Below are 20,545 nucleotides of genomic sequence, written 5' to 3'. Positions count from 1 at the left end.
GACAGCTGCATAATATTCCTGTCAGGTAGCCCCGCCAAAGTTTAACTAGGCTCTTACTGTTGGACACTGGGATTATTTTCAGTCTTTTTTTATTTTTTTTAATTTTCAGTCTTTTAATTGATATACAATTCTTTAAAAATAAGACCACAGACCTGGAAATTTGGGGGATATAAATTTGGACATTTACTAAAAACAACTTCTTTCAGGAAGAGATAAGGAGACAAAGGAACTCCCACCCAGAAGTTAACCCGGTATCTTTTATACCTGAGCACAATCTAAGTACTCTCCCATAAACCTTTTCAGGGATAGTTGTAGGATCCATAGGAAAGGCAGGCCCTTGCACCTGCAAATAAACACCTTTCAAAAGGCTGATAATATATATTTGAAAAGCTACATACCTTTTGCAAACAAGAGGTAAAACCAGGTAAATATGCTTTTATTTTTTATTTTTTATTTTTTAAAGATTTTATTTATTCATTCATGAGAGGCACAGAGAGAGAGAGAGGCAGAGACACAGGCAGAGGGAGAAGCAGGCTCCATGCAGGGAGCCTGATGTGGGACTCGATCCCGGGACTCCAGGATCGTGACCTGAGCCAAAGGCGGATGCTCAGCCGCTGACCACCCAGGGATCCCCAGTAAATATGCTTTTAACAAAAGACAAAAATATTTTTGAGGGGGACTTCGGGCAGCTCAGTCGGTAGAGCATGCAGCTTTTGATCTCGTGGTTTTGAGTTCAAGCCCCACATTGGGGTAGAGATTATTTAAAAATAAAATATTAAAAAATATATATATTTTAAGGAGTGCCTCACTGACTCAATTGGTGATCTCAGGGTTGTAAGTTTGAGCCCCACATTGGGGTAAAGATTATATAAAAATTAAAAAGTTAAAAGGAAACATTTCTGCACACATTAAAAAAATACTTTTTTGAAAATAAGAGTCAGAATAAGAAAGTGGAGTGTGATGGTAAATATATATATAAAGGTTTATAAACTTCATTTAAGAAAAGGCTTCCCTTGTTTGTTGAGTTTGTAAAGTAAATATGTGTTTATGAGGGCTGAAAATGAGAACCATTTTCAAAATGTTTAAGCTAATCTTGACTGTATTTACTGTGATATTTCCAAATAATATTATATGCATATTATTATTTCTTGATTTGTCCATTTGAGACATCATCCATTCACTTCTTTTTCTTGGTAAAAGTATATACTAGAAGTTTATTTCATTTGTTATACTAGAGCTTACATGTAACATAAAAAATAAAACATAGTTTATCAAGATTTTTATAGTTGCAAGGTCTTTATAGTTTAGGAACTGAGTAAGGACATAAAAGTTAAGGGATTCCTGTCTGGCTCAGTTTGTGAAGTGTGTGACTCTTGTTCTTTGTGGGTTGTGAGGTTGTGGGTTCGACTCTCACACTGGGTATAGACGTTGCTGAAAAATAAAATTATAAAAAAGACAAAAGTTAATACATTAAAAATGGAATTAATTGTATTTTAATGTTAGGCATAAATATGTTCTTCAGCATATTCCCTAAATGTTCCTTGTTTTATCCTGATTTCTTCTTTTTTAAATATAATTTAGGGGTGCCTGGGTGGCTCAATTGGTTAAGTCACTGACTCTTGATTTCAGCTCAGGTCCTGATCTCAGGGTCCTAGGATGGAGCCCTGGATCAGGCTCCATGCTCAGCAAGAAGTCTGCTTCAGGATTCCCTCTCTCCATCTGCCCCCCATGCCCTCCTCACTTGCTCTCTCTAAAATAAATAAATCTTTTTAAAAATATTTTATTTATTTATGGAAGAGAGAGAGAGAGAGAGGCAGAGACATAGGCAGAGAGAGAAGCAGACTCCCTGCCAGGAGCTCCATATGGGACTTGATCCCAGGACCCCAGGATCATGCCCTGAACCAAAGGCAGATGCTCAACCACTGAGTCACCCAGGTACCCCTAAAATAAATAAATATTTTGAAAGATAGAATTTACATTTTAGAGCAGTTTTCATTTACAGCAATATTGAACAGTAGGTACAGAGATTTCCCACGTATACCCCCTACATACCCCCACAAATGTGTATACTCAATCATTATTAACCTCCCCCACCAGAGTGGTAAATTTGTTACAAATGACAAAACAACACTGACACACCATAACCACTCGAAGTCCAAAGTTTACATTAAGGTTCACTGTTGGTGTGGTACATTCTATGGGTTTGGACAAATACATAATGATATGTATCCACCTTTATGGTATCATACAGATTATTTTCACTGTCCTAAAAATCCACTGTGCTCCACTTACTTATTTGTCTTCCCCTTGCCCCTCATTGCTCCCACCTCTAGTAACCACTGATCATTTTCCCAACACCATAATTTAGCTTTTCCCAGAATGTCATATAGTTCTAATCATACAGTATATAGCCTTTGCAGGCTGGCTTCCTTCTTTCACTTAGATATATGCATTAAAGTTCCTCCATGTCTTTTTCATGACTCAATAGTTCATTTCTTTTAAACCCTGGATAAAGAAATAGAAATAGGGATCCCTGGGTGGCGCAGCGGTTTGGTGCCTGCCTTTGGCCCAGGGTGTGATCCTGGAGACGCGGGATCGAGTCCCGCGTCGGGCTCCTGGTGCATGGAGCCTGCTTGTGTCTCTGCCTCTGTCTCTCTCTCTGTGATTATCATGAATAAATAAAAAATTTAAAAAAAAAAGAAATAGAAATAAAGAACACAGTAAAGGTGGCTACACAGAGAAATTTCAAAAAAGAGTAAAGCATATTTTTATTTGTAGCTCTTTTCTTATCCTATCTTAGGATAAGAAAGCATCCTATCTTAGGATGCTTATTAAAAGCAACTGCATCAAAAAAAAAATAAAAGCAACTGCATCAAGCAGTAATTATGAAATCCTGCTAATGAGCTTCTAATGTATAATGATGTAATTTGCATGGCAATAACAGCACAAAGTTGGGGGTAGGAAACAAGTTACATAAGAATAACTTTTCTATAGTTCTGAAATTAAGCAATTGTTAATCCAAACTAGATAGTTATAAATTAAGATGCTAATTGTAATACCCGGAGCAACCACTAAGAAAATCATTCAAAAATATCGTTAATATAAGAAATGACACGAGCAGGGCAGCCCCGGTGGCGCAGCAGTTTAGCGCCTGCCTTTGGCCCAGGGCGTGATCCTGGAGACCCTTAATCGAGTCCCATGTCGGGCTCTTTGCATGGTGCCTGCTTCTCTCTCTGCCTGTGTCTCTGCCTCTCTTTCTCTCTCTCTCTCTCTGAATAAATAAATATGAATAAATAAATAAAGTCTTAAAAAAAAAAAAGTAATGACACGGGCAGCCCGAGTGGCTCCACTAAACCGCTCCACGGTTTAGTGCCGCCTTCGGTCCAGGGCCTGATCCTGGAGACCCGGGATCGGGTCCCTCGTGGGCTCCTTGCACGGAGCCTGCTTCTCCCTCTGCCTGTGTCTCTCATGAATAAATAAATAAAATCTTTTAAAAAAAGAAAGAAATGAAAAGAGGTGCCTGGCTGGCCCAGTAGATGGAGCATGCAACTCTTGATCTCAGGGTCGTAAGTTCGAGCCCCACATTGGGTGTGGAGATTACTTAAAAATAAAAATCCTTAAATAAAAAGAAATGACAAGAGAATTAACATAGTACACTAGAAAATATCTACTTAAAAGAAGGTAGTAATGGAAGGATAGAGGAATAAGGCATAAAAGATGAAAAACAAACATATGAGGAAAATTTGCAGATGTAAATCCTACTTTATCAGTAACTACACTGAATTTAAATGTATTAAACATGTCGTAGGCAGAGATTCACAGAATAGGTAAGAAAAAATGATCCAACTTGATGCTGTCTGCAAGAGCCACTCTTAGATTCAAAAACACAAATAGGTTGAAAGTGAATAGGTGAGAAATGATATACCTTGCAATCAGTAAGCAATAAAAAGCTGGAATGGCTACATTAATATCAGACAAAAATAGACTTTAAGTCAAAAATTATCACTATAGAAAAAGGATATTTTATAATGATAAGAGAGTCTATCTTAAAGAAGATATAACAGTTTTGGGATCCCTGGGTGGCGCAGCGGTTTGGCGCCTGCCTTTGGCCCAGGGCGCGATCCTGGAGATCCAGGATCGAATCCCACATCAGGCTCCCGGTGCATGGAGCCTGCTTCTCCCTCTGCCTATGTCTCTGCCTCTCTCTCTCTCTCTCTGTGACTATCATAAAAAAAAAAAAAAAAAAGATATAACAGTTTTAACATATAGTCACCTAAAAAAAAAAAAAACATATAGTCACCTAACAGCAGAGCCTCAAAATACATTAAGCAAAACTGACAGAATTAAAGGGAGAAATGGATGATTCAACGATAATAGTTGGAGTTTTCAATATCCTACTTTAATAATGGATAGAACAAGTAAACAGAATATCAACAAGGAAAGAGGCCTTGAACAACACTATAAACCAAGTAGAAATAACAGAAACCTTTGGAACACCCCACTCAACAACCACAGGATCCACATTCTTCTCAAGTGCACATGGAACATTGTCCAGAATGGACCATATGTTAAATTATAAAATAAGTCTCTGTAAGTTTGAAAGAATTTATATCAGAGGTGCCTGGGTGGGTAGCTCAGTTGGTCGAGCATCTAGCTTTTGATTTCAGCTCAGGTCATTACCTCAGTGCTGTGAGATTGAGCCCCGCATTGGGCTCCGAGCTCAGTGGGGAGTCAGCTTGAGATTCTTTCCCTCTGCCCCTCCCCCTACTCACACTTGCACTCTTTCTCTCTAAAATAAATAAAACATTAAAAAAAGAAAAAAGAAAGAATTTATATCATACAAAATATGTTTTCTATTCACAATGGAATGGAAACAAAAATCAATAACAGAAGGAAATTGGGAAAATTCATAAATATACAGATACTAAACAACACACTAGTAGATTATCAATGGTTCAAATAAGAAATCACAATGGAAATTAAAAAAATACTTTGAGATGAATAAAAACTAAAATACAACATACAAAATTTGTGGGATGCATGTCTAGCAATGCTTAGCAGGATTTTATACCTATAAATACCAATATTAAAAGAGAAGAAGGGATCCCTGGGTGGCGCAGCGGTTTAGCGCCTGCCTTTGGCCCAGGGCGCGATCCTGGAGACCCAGGATCAAATCCCACGTCAGGCTTCCGGTGCATGGAGCCTGCTTCTCCCTCTGCCTGTGTCTCTGCCTCTCTCTCTCTCACTGTGTGCCTATCATAAATAAATAAAAATTTAAAAAAAAATTAAAAAAAATCCATCTACTTTAAAAAAAAAAAAAAGAGAAGAAATATCTCTAAATCAAGAACACAGGGATCCCTGGGTGGCGCAGCAGTTTGGCGCCGGCCTTTGGCCCAGGGCGCGATCCTGGAGACCCGGGATCGAATCCCACGTCGGGCTCCTGGTGCATGGAGCCTGCTTCTCCCTCTGCCTGTGTCTCTGCCTCTCTCTCTCTCTCTCTCTCTCTCTCTCTCTCTGTGTGACTATCATAAATAAATAAAAATTTAAAAAAATAAAAGTTACATTTAAAAAAAAAAAATAAATAAATAAATAAATCAAGAACACAATCTTACATTTTATGAAACTAGGAAAAAGGGTAGCAAACTAAATCCAAACAATCTAAACCCTTCCAAGAAGGAGTAGAAAATAAGGACTAGAGGAAACTAATGAAATAGGTAATAGAAAAATTATAAACAGGGGATCCCTGGGTAGCGCAGCGGTTTGGCGCCTGCCTTTGGCCCAGGGCGCGATCCTGGAGACCCGGGATCGAATCCCACATCGGGCTCCCGGTGCATGGAGCCTGCTTCTCCCTCTGACTATGTCTCTGCCTCTCTCTCTCTCTCTCTCTGTGACTATCATAAATAAATAAAAATTAAAAAAAAAGAAAAATTATAAACAAGACCAATAAAGCTAAAACTTAGCTCTTGGAAAGGATCAACAAAATTGAGAAACTTTAGCTAGACTAAGAAATAAAGAAAGAGAACTCAGATTACTAACATCAAGAATGAGGGTTAGAGTGCTAGGCTGGCTCAGTTAGAAGAATGTGTGACTCTTGATCTCGAGGTCATGAGTTTGAGCCCCACATTGGATGTAGAAATTACTTAAAAGAGAAATCTTTAAAAAAAGAGTGAGACAGGACATTACCATTGACTTTATAGAAATAAATAAGATTATAAGAAAATGACTTTATAGAAATAAATAAGATTATAAGAGAATGCTATGAACAATTGTATGCTAACAAATTAGCTCACATTGATGAAATGGACAAATTTCTAGAAAGACAAACTACTGAAAATGACTCAAGAACAAATAGAAATGGAAATAGACCTACAAGTAGAGATTGAACAATTCATAAAAAAAAAATCCAACAGAGAAATATCCAGGACCAGGTGGCTTAACTAGCAAATTAGCAAAGTTTAAAGAATTAATGACAATCATTCACAAACTCTTCCAAAAAATAAGAAAGGACAGAACATTTCTCAACACATTCTAAAAGGCAAGTATTACACCGAGCCTAAAACCAAAGATATCACAAGAAAATAAGACTACACACCAATGTCCTTTATAAATATACACACAAAAATCCTCAGCAAAATACTAGCAAACCAAATCCCACAACACATAAAAAACTTTTACCCCATGACCAAGTAGGATTTATCTCAGAAATACAAGGTTTATTCAACATACAAAAATCAATGAATGTAATATAGCATATTAATAGAATAAAAGACAAAACAATATAATCATTTCACAGATGCAGAAAAACACGACAAAAAAACCCAACACCTTTTTATGATTAAAAAAAAAAACCACTCAGCTCTAGTCATAAAACAGAATGTCTCCAACCTGATAAAGGACATCTTTGAAAAATCCACTGCTAGCATCATAATTAATAATAAAAGACTGAAATCTTTCCTCCTAAGATCAGAAACAAAATACGGATGTCTTCTATTGCTGCTTCTAGTTAACATTGTATTGGAGTTTTGATCATGGAGAGTTAAGCAAGAAAAAGAAAGAAAAGCATCCAGATTGGAAAGGAAGAAGTAAAACTATCTCTAGTTGCACGTGATTGTATATAGCAAATTATAAGGAATTCACAAAACAACCTATTAGAAGCAATAAACCAGTGTAGCAAGGTTGGAGGAAACAAGATCAACACACAAAACTCAATGATGTTTCTTTAAACCAGCAATGAAGAATACAAAAGTGAAATTAAGAAAACAATTTTATTTATGAGAGGATCAAAAAGATGAACATACTATGAAAATACTTAGGAATAGGGATTCCCGGGTGGCTCAGCAGTTTAGCGCCGCCTTCAGCCCAGGGCCTGATCCTGGAGACCCAGAATCAAGTCCCACGTCCCGCTCCCTGCATGGATCCTGCTTCTCCCTCTGCCTGTGTCTCTGCGCCTCTCTCTCTCTCTCTCTCTCTTTCTCTCTCTCTCTCTCTTTCTTTCTTTCTTTCTTTCTCTCTCTCTCTCTCTCATTAATAAATAAATAAAATTTAAAAAAAACTTTCATGAATCAAAGAACCCTATCAGGAAATTGAAGGGGTGCCTGGTTGGCTCAGAGGAGCCTGTGACTCTTGATCCTGCGGTTTTAAGTTCAAGCCCCACCATTGGGTGTAGAGATTACTTACAAATAAAATCTTAGAAAAAAAGAGGAATTGAAAAGACAAGTCACATAATGGGAGTAAAATTTTGCAAATTGTATTGCTGTTAAGGTTGTAGTATCCAGAGTACATAAAGAATTCTTCCAACTTAGCAACAAAAAGGCAACCTAATTATTTTTTAATAAATTTATTTTTTATTGGTGTTCAATTTGTCAACATACAGAATAACACCCAGTGCTCATCCCGTCAAGTGCCCACCTCAGTGCCTGCGACTCAGTCACCCCCACCCCCTGCCCACCTCCCCTTCCACCACCCCTAGTTCATTTCCCAGAGTTAGGAGTCTTTCATGTTCTGTCTCCCTTTCTGGTATTTCCCAGTTATTTTTTCTCCTTTCCCCTTTATTCTCTTTCACTATTTTTTATATTCCCTCAATGAATGAGACCATATAATGTTTGTCCTTCTCCGATTGACTTATTTCACTCAGCATATTACCCTCCAGGCAACCTAATTAAAAACAGGCAAAGGACTCAGATAGACATTTCTCCAAAAATATATGAATGACCCAAAAGTTCATGAAAATATACTCAGTGTCATTAGACTTAAGGAAATGCAAATCAAACCACGAGATACTACTTCACATCCACCAAGATGGCTATCATAAATAAGATGGACAAGAACAAATGTTGGTGAAGCTATGGAGAGATTGAAACCCTCATATGTTGCTGGTGGCTCTGCAAAATGGTACAGCTGGTTTGGAAAACAGTTTGTCAGTTCCTCAGAAAATTAAACATAGAGTTAACACATGAGCCAGTGATTCTACTTCTAGGTAAATAAATGAAAATATGCATTCCTTAAAACTTGTGTATGAATGTTCATAGCAACATTATGTATAACAGCCAAAATGCACCAACAATCCAAGTGTCCATCAATAAACTGATAAACAAAATATGGTCCAGCCATACAATAGAGGATTAATTTACCATAAGGGGAATGAAGTACTGATGCATGCCACAACATAAATGACTGTGGAAAACATGTTTAAGTCAAAGAAGCCAGACCCAGTGGCGACAGATGGTGACTACACTCACCGTGGTGACCACTGAGTAATGTATAGAATTGTCGAATTTATATGTCGTATACCTGAAACTAATATAACATTGCATGTTAATTATACATCAATGAAAAAAAGAAGCCAGACACAAAAGGCCACATATTGATCATTCCATTTGAGATGTGCAGGATGGGCAAATTTATAGAGACAAAAAGGAGATCATGGTTTGTGATCAAGGAGATTCACAATTTTGTGAATATACTAAAAAAAGAAGCACTGAATTGTACACTTTAAAAAGGCATGTGAATTACATCTTGGGGGGATAAAAGGAAGGATAAGAGGAGAAAAAAAAAACAGTACCACTACCAAGTAAATGAAATTGCTGATGTTGTCACAGATCCTCCTGAGGTGCCAATTATTTTCTCTGTGAAGGGAAGGGGTAGGCTCCTGATAAAGCCAACATCTAATTGGGAATGGCTGTGCTCCAGGACCCTGCGGGACAAGTTTTAATAACACTCCTCTAATAGTTACTCTAGTAATTTCTCCAGAAATGTGTGTAGTACATTTTGCTTTTCCCAACAATTTCTGTTAAAAGCACAATGATGTTTTATGTTTCCCGTTTCATCCAAGTTAGGTGCGCAGGTTGTTCTAGAAAGTTTTCCTCTCCAGCTGGGCTATAGACATTCCAATGAGCCAATCTTGTCTTTGATGAGAAACCGAATCTCAGTTATACATGTTGCTGGCCTATGAAAGAGGATTAATGCTGTGTCAATTAAGTGACATGCTCTGGTTTGTAATTTAAATCCTGTAGATTTGTGATTATGGCATTTGTTTTTACACTGAAATGGGAGAATATAAATACTTAGGTTTGTGTCTAATGATTTTGCCAGCTAGTTTGCCAGTGAAAAGTTTTCCCTTCACTTTGTTGTTAATGCTGCTGGGCTTCCTGCCAGTTCAGTCACAATTACCCCACACTGTCATCTTGTCATCTGAAAGAATTCTGCAGTTGTAGATTCTGAACAAATGTGGACTGAATGAATGAATGATGTGTTTTTCTTGTTTATTTTTCTTGGGGGGAGGGTGTTACAGAATCATAAATAAATGCTTTATATTGTGATTTGGCCACTAAGAAATTAAGTCCGCCATCATTCAAATGAGAAGTCAGATGGCAGGAAGTAGTTCGACAGGGGCATGATGGGAGTATTTATGAACATGGATCATCTTTGTTCCCCACCAAGAGCATGGTACCTAGGAGCCCAGAAAAAAAAAAAAAAAAAAAAAAAAAAAGCAGGCAAGAGTGAGAGTTAGGCTGTAAGAGAAGGTGGGGCTTCCTGTGTCCAATCTCTTTACTTCCTCCTCCAAGCTACTGACCTCCCCTTAACTCCATTACTGAATATAGTCTTTGTACTGGCATGGGGTGTATATAGTTCCTTAGAGGACCCTGAAAGATTGGGTTTGTTGAGGCTAACACCTATTGCTCTCTGTTGCCCCTTGTGGATGCACAGAGGGAACACAGCATGTGTCCCTCCCTGATGGAACGATACTGTAATAGTCTCAACGTGGGGCAGGAAAATAATCTGAATTTGAAGAGTCAGCAGCTATAACACTGGATATATAAGGGCAGCACGTGGGTTAAGCTTGGAAATGGCTTTGATTGTTTGCTTGTGGATGCCAGTGCTGGCCTACTGGGGTCCTTGTCCTGATTATTTTGTTTTGTACTGTTTGCTAGACCATTTGTCAGTCCTATTTCTCTTCCATTCTTTGGAAGAGTATTGAGAGGTCTTTAAACTCCAACCTGAACACCACCGACCCATGAACAACAGTGCCCACTCCTGGCAATTATCCAGGGAATTCCTGGAATAACCAAAAGGTCTGAGTGGCAGATTCTAATTCCTTTCTTGGTGCGGACTCTTCCTACATTTCTCTATCTACATTTCTCACCTGAGTCTGGAACTGTGAGGGGCTTTTTATCATCCACTCCCCATTACAGTTGGGTCCCAGGTCCCACCGCTACCAGGCTTGAATGTAACTTAACTCCCAGTCCAATTCTAGGCCCACTTCCTATGGAGGCTTTTTGGGTGTATCTTGTTTCGGCCAGAAGTGGGTTCTAAGAATTGGGGTCAGAGAATGTCCATGCTGGCTGGCATACAACTATCAACACAGGAATTATTCAAGAAAGGAGAGGATTAAATGATGGTAGACATATCCACCACCCCCTTCTTCCACCTGTCTGCGGGAGAGCTATCCCCAGACCAATTGGTGAAGCCTCTATAACTAATAGTGGTAATGAAAATAATAATGGTTACAGGGCACCTGGGTGGTTCAATTGGTTAAGTGTCTGACTCTTGATTTCAGCTCAGGTCATGATCTTGGGGTTCTGATATCCAGCCCCACTTCAGGCTCCATGTTCAGTGGGGGGTCTGCTTGAGAGTCTCTCTCCCTCTCCCCCTCCCCCTGCTCTTTCTCTCTCTCTCTAAAATAAATAAATAAGATTTAAAATAATAATAATAGCTGCATTTATTGAATGGGCACTAGATTCTAGCCACGTGTCATACAGCTCTATGAGCTAGGTATTATTAGTCCTACTTTAATGTTGAAGGATTTGAAGCTTAGACAAGATATAACACTTGTGGCAGAGTAGGGATTCGAAACCAGGTCTGCCTCCAGAGCCCATGTTCCTCCATAGCACATTGTTCCATTTGTGTTAGAAAATCATGGGCTTTTGGTGGTTTTGGTGCTATCGTCAGAAAGAAATATATATATATATATATATATATATATATATATATATATATATATATATCACCCTACATGGAGGCTGAAATGGTAGGGGGAAAGAGATGTAATTTGACCCTCAGAATAAACATTTTATTTATTATTAGTATCCTTCCTGTGACTATAATCAAATCTCAGCTCCAACAATAAAGACAGGAAGTATGTCCAGCTTAAAATTTGGGGCACTTGGGCGGCCCAGTTGGTTAAGCATCTGCCTTCAGCTCAGGTCATGATCTTGGGGTCCTAGAATTGAGCCCTGCCTCAGGCTCCCTGCTCATTAGGAGCTGCTTCTTCCTCTCCCTCTTCCTGCTGTTCCCCCTGCTTGTGCTTGCATGCTCTCTCTCTCTGTCAAATAGATAAATAAAATCTTTGAAAAAAGTGTATCTGTATAATATTTATGGTAAAATCTACCTTTTTAAAATTAATCCAAATCACAGAAGATAACAGAACACAGTTTTCTTTCTCCCTCTATTCTATCTTTAATCTCACCTATCTATATTTGAATTTTCAAAGGAAATTTTTGTTAAGTTTTCTTACCTACATGCTATATAAAGTGCATAAATCTTATGTGCATCTCTCAGTGAGTTTTCGCAAGGTAAAAATACCCATGTAGTCACCGCCCAAATCAAAATAAAGAACGTGACCAGGGCACCTGGGTGGCTCCGTTGGTTGAGCATCTGCCTTCGGTTCAGGTCATGATCCTGGAGTCCCCAGATTGAGCCCCGTGTCCGGCTCCCTCCTCAGTGGGAGTCTGCTTCTCCCTCTCTCTCCTCCTGCCCCTCCTCCCTGTCTCGCTCACTCTGTCTTTCAAATAAATAAATAAAATCTTAAAAAAAAGAATGTGACCAACATCCCAAAAGTCTGCCTCTCAGGGAGCCTACCTCCCCACTCTCCCCACTCCTGCTAAAACAAATGAATAAATCTTTCTTTTAATTACTAAAATAACTACCATATGATCCAATAATTCCACTTCTGGGTAGTTATCTGAAGGTAACAAAAACAGTAAGTGAAAAAGATATACGTACCCCCATGTTTAGTGCAGCATTATTTATAATAGCCAAGAAAAGGAAGCAACCCAAGTTTCTATTTTGAATGAATGGATAAAGAAAATGTGGTATACACACACACATATGCACATACACACACTAGAATAATACTCAATAATAAAAAAGAATGAAATCTTGCCATTTGCAACATGTATGGACCTTGAGGGCATTATCCTAAGTAAAATAAATCAGAGAAAGATGGGGGATCCCTGGGTGGCTCAGCAGTTTAGCACCTGCCTTCAGCCCAGGGGAATCCCGGGATTGAGTCCCACGTCAGGCTCCCTGCATAGAGCCTGCTTCTCCCTCTGCCTGTGTCTCTGCCTCTCTCTCTATCTCTGTGTCTCTCATGAATAAATAAATGAAATCTTTAAAAAAATCAGAGAAAGACAAACATCTTATGATCTTACTTATACGTGGAATCTAAAAAAACAAACAAAAAAACCACAAACCCATTGATACAGAGAACAAATTGGCAATTGTTAGAGGTGGGGGAGATAGGTGAAATGGGTGAAGGGGATCAAAAGGCACAAACTTCCAGCTATAAAAGGAATAGTCATGGGGATGTAACGGACAGCATAGTGACTATAGGTTACAATACTATATTTTATATTTGAAAGCTCCTAAGAGAGTAATCTTGAAAGTTCTCATCACAAGGAAACAAATTGTACCTGTGCATGGTAGTGGATATTAACTAGACTTATTGTGGTGATCATTTTGAAATATATACAAATATCAAATCATTATGTTGTATACATGAAAGTAATGGCATGTTATATATCAATTATATCTCAATGAAGAATAAGTTGAAAAAATGAAAATGAAAAGACAACATGATGAAACCTATGGGATGCTGTGAAAGCTGTGCTCAGATGTACATTTATAGTGTTCAATGCTTACGTTTAAAGAAAAGAAAGATCCCCAATCGATAACCTGACTTTATACCTTTGACTTTAGACTTCTACCTTTTACCCCACACATCACAAAGCAATTCTCAGACACCACTTGGCTGTCCTACCATGCAGTTCAATTCTGACACTATCTATCTGGAGACAGCATCAGGTTCTGTAGGTTAAGGGCTCAGTCCTAGGAATTGGGAATCAGTCACCCAGATTCTAGTCACAAGTCCAGGTTGTCATCTGTGCTTCTGACCAACCACCTATAAATCAGAGGTTCCCACAACTCCTACCTTGGACTCAGTAATTTTCCAGATGGCTCACAGAACTCAGGAAACCCATTTACTCACCAGGTTACTGGTTCATTACAAAGGATACACATCAACAGCCAGATGAAATGATATAATACTTAGGCAACGTCCCAAAGGAGTTTCTGTCCTCGTGGCGTTTAGTGCCAGGCGTGGTAGCACATGGAAGCATTCTGGTTCCCCAACCTGGAAGCTCTCTGAACCCCAATCTTTTGGGTTTTTATAGAAACTTCATTACATAGGTGTGATGGGTCAAATCACTGGGCATTGGTAATTGACTCAACCTCCTCCTGGAAATCAGGGAGAGAGATTGAAAGTTTCAAGCCTCTACTCAAGGTCGGTTCCCTTGGCAACCAGCCTCCATCCTTAGGTGCTTTCTAAAAGTCACCACATGGGGCTCCTGGGTGGCTCAGTGGTTGAGCATCTGCCTTTGGCTCAGGGCATGACCCCCAGGTCCTGGGTTGGAGTCCCACATCAGGCTCCCTACAGGGAGTCTGCTTCTCCCTCTGCCTATGTCTCTGCCTCTCTCTGTGTGTCTTTCATGAATAAATACATAAAATCTGAAAGAATGAAAAAGAAAGAAAGAAAGAAAGAAAGAAGAAAGAAAGAAAGAAAGAAAGAAAGAAAGAAAGAAAGAAAGAGAAAAGTCACCTCATTAACATAACCCCAGTTGTGATGGAAAGGGGCTTATGATGAGTAACAATACATCCATTTCACCTTTATGGCTCTCAACCAATTACAGGAACTAAGAGCAAGAAACCACATATTATAACAAAAGATGCTCCTATTGCTTTGAGAATGCCAAAGGTTTTGGAAGTTGTGAGCCTAACAAACATGAGAAATATATTTTGGTCATCTGAGGAATCAAATACACTTATTTCTTATACTCACAATACCACAGGTATTCAAATACTTATACACAAATGTTCATAGCAGCACTGTTCACAACTGTCAGAAGCTTGAAATAAACCCATAGAATCATGAACGACTAAGTGCCATGCAACACATCCATATAACAGAATATTATTAAGTCATGAAAAGGAATGAAGTGCTGCCATGTGGATGAACCTCAGAAACATACCGAGTAAAAGAAGCCAAACATAAAAGGTCATATGTTGTATGATTCCATTCATATGAAACACCCAGAATAGGCAAATCCAAAGAAACAGGAAGTAAGTTAGTGGTTGCCAGAGTCTAGTGGGGAGGAGGGAAAGGGGAATGAGAGCTTACTGGGTATGGATTTCTCTTTGTGATGAGGAAATATTTTTGAATTCGAGGTGATAATTGCACAACATTGTGAATGTACTAAATGGCACTGAATTGCACAATTTAAAGCTGTTAATTTTAAGTTATATGAGTTTTACCTCAGCAAAAAAGAAATAATGAATAAAAAAGAAAAAAGAAAATAAACAAGAAAATGGAAAACTTAAGCCCTAATATATCAATATTTTGTTAAATGCAAATATAAGTAGATGTGTTGAAAAAGAGATTGGCAGAGTGGTTAAATGAACGTTGCTCAACTCTATGCTGTCTACAAAAACTGACTTCAAATATAATTAAGTTAAAAAACCAATATAATTAAATAGAGAGATTAAAAGTAAAGGAATGAAAAAGATATAGCATGCAAACTTTAATCAAAAGAAAGCAAGGGGGCACCTGGGTGTGGAGCCTTCTTGGGATTCTCTCTCATCTCTCTCTCTGCCCCCTCTCCCACTCATGTATGCACAAACTCTCTCTAAAAAAGGGAAAAAGAAAACAGTATTGGCTTTATTAACACCAGATAAAGTAGATTTCAGAGAAAATATTACCAGGGACAAAGAAGAACATTGCACAACGAGAAAAGGTTCAATCTACTGAGAAGACACACTGATCCTAAATATGTACACCAAAGTACAGAGCTTCCAACAACATGAAACAATAACTGATAGAACTAAAAAGAGAAACAAACAAGTCCACAGTATCGTTAAGGGCTTTAACAATCCTGTTTCAGCAATTGAGAGAACTGACATAAATAATAACCCCTTAAGGGGCACCTGGATGAAACAGTCAGTTGAGCACCTGACTCTTGGTTTTGGCTCAGGTTGTGATCTCGAGGTTATGGGATTGAGCCCCTTATCGGGCTCCACACTCAGTGCAGAGTCAGCTTGATATTCTCTCTCTCCCTCTGCCCCTACCCTGCTCATGCTCGCACACTCTCTCTCAAATAAATAAATAAATCTTAAAAAATACACCCCCACCCTACAGCACCTGGATGGCTCAGCCAGTTAAGCATCTGCTTTCTGCTCAGGGTCCTGGGATCAAGCCTCAGGTTGGGCTCCCTGATCATTGGGGAGCCTGCTTCTTCCTTTGCCTGCTTCTCCCCCTGCTCGTGTTCTCTCTATCAAATAAATAAATAAAATATTCTTAAAAACTACCCCTTAAAATATTCATGTTTTGATCCCCAGAATCTCTGAATATATTACATGACAAAGTGGTAGGCAGAATAATACACCCCTAACCAAATTGTTTATATTTTACTCCTCAGAACCTTAGGAATATGCTACATTCCATGGGAATTAAAGTAACCAATGGAATTAAATTTGTTTATCAGTTAACCTTAAAATAGATACATAATTCTGGATCATCTAAACAGGATAAATGTAGTTACAATGGTCCTTAACTGTGAAAGAGAGAGGCAGAAGAGTGATGGGAAGTGAAACGGTTCCAATCCACTTCTGGTTTCAAATATGAAAGAAGAGGGCCATAAGCTAAGGAAAGTGAGCAGCTTCTAGAAGTAATGGACAAGGTAATGGATTCTCCCCTAGAGTCTCCAGTAAAAACAGTAGTCCTGGTGACACATTGTATTTTAGCCCAGTGAGACCCATTTCAGACTTCTGGACTATAGAATCATAATAAATTTATGATGTTTTAAGCCACTAAGTCTGTGGTAATTTGTTACAGCAGCCACAGAAAACTGGTTAACCATTAACAACCATTAACCAACTGGTTCTGACACTCCTCCCAACTACAGCAGAAATAATTCTTTCCAAGAGCACATGGCACTTTAACCAAAATAGACCATATCCTGGGTCATAAAACAAACCTAAAAAAATTAAATGAATTTAAATCATACAGAAATTGTTCTCTGACCGTAATGGAACCATACCAGAAGTCAATAAGAGAACTTACAGTAAAATCTCCAAACACTTGGCAATTAGACAGCATACATCTCAATAATCTAATGGCTTGGGGCGCCTGGGTGGCTCAGTCGGTTAAGTGTCTGCCTTCGGCTCAGGTCATCATGATCACTGGGTCCTGGGATCGAGCCCCACATCGGGCTCTCTGCTCAGTGGGGAGTCTGCTTCCTCCTCTGCCTGCCACTGCCCCTGCTTGTGCTCTCTCTCTCTCTCTCTTTCAAATAAATAAAATCTTAAAATAAATAAATAAGTAATCTAATGACTCAAGGAGGAAATCTCAAAGGACTTCAAAACTACATGAAACAGAATGAAAATGAAATACAACATATTAAAACTTGTAGGGTGAAACTAAGGCAGTGCCAAGAGGGAAATTTGTAGCATTAAAGGTTCAGAAAAGAAGAAATTTCTCAAAAACAATAATCAACCTCTCACTCAAGAACCTTGAAAAAAGAAGAGCAGAATAAGCCCAAAGAAAGCGTAAAGAAGGAAACGATAAAGAGCAGAAGTCAATGAAATTGAACAGAGAAAAATCAACAAATCAAGAAGCTAGTTCTCTGAAAAGAGCAATAAAATTGATAAACCTCTTGATAGGCTGATAAAGAAAAAAGAGAGATAACACAAGTTGTAGATACCAGAAATGAAAGATAGGGTATTGGGGCGCCTGGGTTGCTCCGTCGGTTAAATGTCCGACTCTTGATTTCAGCTCAGGTCGTGATCTCAGGGTCGTGAGATCCAACCCCTACGAGCTCACTCAGCGGGAAGTGTTCTGGAGATTGTCTCTTTCCCTCTCCCTCTGCCTCTCCCCCGACTCATGGATTCACTGTCTCTCTCGTTCCCTCTCTCTCTCACAAAAAAAAAAAAAAAAAAAAAAAGATAGGCTATCACTATATTCTCTGCAGACCATTAATAGGGTAACAAGGGATTACTATGAATAACTTTCTGCACAGAAATTTAACAATGTAAATGAAATGTATCGATTCTTCGAAACCTAAAAAATGCCAAAACTTGCCCAAGAAGAAAGATAATATTAATAGTTCTGAAATTATTAAATAACATGGATTTGCTAGTTTAGAACTCTCATAAATGAAATCTCCAGCCCCAGAGAATTCTACAAAGCATTTAAAGAAGTAACGTCCATTTTACACAATTTCTTCCTAGAAAATAGAAGAAGAGAGAGCATTTCCTGACTCATTTTATGAGGCTGGTAGTGCCTTGATACCAAGATTAGGCAAAGACAGTACAAACAAAGAAAACTACAGATGAGTCTGTAGTTTGCATGAACTTAGACATTAAATTCTCAACTGAATATTAACAAGTTGAATCTAGCAATATGTGAATAGCATTAGATGCCACAACCAAGTGGATTTCATTCCAGGAATTCAAGACTGGTTCATCATGCAAAATATAATGCGCCATGTTAACAGTGTAAAAAAAAAAAAAGATTCGAACACCTGGATGGCTCAGTGGTGGAGCATCTGCCTTCAGCTCAGGGCATGATCCCAGGGTCCTGAGATTGAGTTCCCCATCAGGCTTCTCTCAAGGAGCCTGCTTCTCTCTGCCTATGTCTCTGCCTCTCTTTCTGTGTCTCTCATGAATAAATAAATAAAATCTTTTTTTAAAAAAGGTTAGATAAACCACATCTTCTTTATCCATTCATCTTTCGTTGGACACCGAGGCTCCTTCCACAGTTTGGCTATAGTGGCCATTGCTGCTAGAAACATCGGGGTGCAGGTGTCCCGGCGTTTCATTGCATTTGTATCTTTGGGGTAAATCCCCAACAGTGCAATTGCTGGGTCGTAGGTAATACAATTTAGGTGATACAAACCAAGTTTATTTCATCCTTTATGAAGTGGGCCGCCTCCTTTCAGAGAACTACAAAATGAGGTGGAAGGCAAGAGGCTCATACAGGATAAAGAATAAGGAAGAGACAAAATAGAAAATATCTGATTGGCTGGGGTCACATAGTCAACCTTGTTGGGGGTGAGAAAGACCCAGAGCTAGCTTGGCATTTGAGGATTCCCTGACCAGGTTGCAATTCTGATCAAGCGGAGTATTTATAGGGATGCCAAAGTTACCTGAGTTTCAGTTTGCTGCTGTGGCATCGCTGACAGAGGCGGCTCCATCTGGGGCCTAGAAAGTTATTTCAGCAACAGCAAAAGAGAAAAAAAAAACATCATTATATCAACTGATTCAGAAAAGGCATTTGACAAAATTCGAAACTCATTCATGTTTTAGCTTAGGCTGCTATAACAAAATACCATAAGTTGGGTACCTTAAACAACAGAAATTTATTTCTCACAATTCATGAGGCTGGAAATTCCAAGATCCAGGTGCCAGAAGATTCGGTTCCTAGTGAGGAACTTCTTCCTGGCTTTCAAGAAGTAGTATCACTGTATCCTCACATGGTGGAGAGAAAGATTTCAAGTCCTTCCTCTTTTATAAAGGTGTTAATCCCATCATGAGGGCCCCACTCTAATCATTTGATCTAACTCTAATGACTAGCCAAAGATCCCACTTCCAAACACCATCACATTGGGGATTAGGACCTCAGCATATGAATTATGGAGGGACACAAGCATTCAGTCCATGATATTCATGATGAAAGCTCTCACCCAACTAAGAGTGGAGGTGAACTCTCCTCAACTTGATAAAAATCATCAACAAAAAACCCTACGGCTCAGGGCACCTGGGTGGCTCAGTCAGTTAAGCATTCAACCCTTGATCTCAGGTCTTGATGTCAGGGTCGTGAGTTCAAGCCCTGAATTGGGCTCCATGCTAGGCTTGAAGCCAACTTAATAAAAAAAAAAATCAGATAAACTACTGTTATTAAAAAAAAACCCTACAGCTAACATGCTTAATGGTAAAATACTGAATGGTTTTCCCCTTGTCCCCTTTGTTCTCTCCCCACCCTTATTCATCATAGTACTGGAAAGACAAGAAAAATAAATACAAGACATACAGATTAGATATGAGGAAATAAAACTATTCCTATCTGCAGGTGTTATATTGTCTAAGTATACAATCCCAGGAGTTTACCAGAAAGCACTGAGAAAAAGTGAATTCAGCTAGGTCAAAGGTCACTGGACAACATAAGAAACATACAAATATCAATTGTGTTTTTATATACTAGCAATGAACCAATAAGAACCAGAATTAAAAGCACAATACTATTTACAATCATCAAATACAATGAACTTATTAAGTATAATTGTAACAAAACTTGTATAAGATCTATGTGCTAAAAACTCCAAATAAGCAAATAAGCACATGAAAAGGTATTCAACATCATTAGAGAAATGCAAATTGAAACTATAATGAGATATTATGTCTCTCAGAATGGCTAAAATGAAAAATACTGATGATAGCAAATGCTGGTTAGGATGTACAAAAACTAGATCTCTCAAACATTGCTGGTGAGAATCTAAAATTGTACAGACATTCTGGAAAATAGCATGTCAGTCCTTTATAAAATCAAATATACACTTGTGTACCCGCAATTGTACTCCTAGAATTTATCCCAGAGAAATGAAAATCTATGTTCACACAAAAAACCTGTATGAGAATGTGTAGAAAGGCTTTATTCACTATATATCTTTTTTTAATTCATAATATCTAAAAGCTGGAAACAACCCAGTAAATCTTCAAT

The 20,545-nt window shown here is 38.5% G+C and overlaps 1 long non-coding RNA gene across 1 annotated transcript in view; it reads right to left on the bottom strand.

Annotated features, from left to right (window-relative positions):
• Positions 1–522: 522 nt before the first annotated feature.
• LOC140628206 (uncharacterized) overlaps positions 523–20,545 on the bottom strand; it is a 129,534-nt gene continuing 109,511 nt past the window's right edge. The window contains exons 3-4 of the long non-coding RNA XR_012026560.1: positions 18,975–19,029; positions 523–1,431 (exon numbers count right to left, since the gene is read on the bottom strand). This is a non-coding gene — a long non-coding RNA (uncharacterized lncRNA). The remainder of the gene's footprint in view (positions 1,432–18,974; positions 19,030–20,545) is intronic.

Source organism: Canis lupus, chromosome X, assembly GCF_048164855.1.
Source record: "Canis lupus baileyi chromosome X, mCanLup2.hap1, whole genome shotgun sequence".
NCBI classification, from domain to species: Eukaryota; Metazoa; Chordata; class Mammalia; order Carnivora; family Canidae; genus Canis; species Canis lupus.
This window is presented reverse-complemented; position numbering and strand designations above follow the sequence as displayed.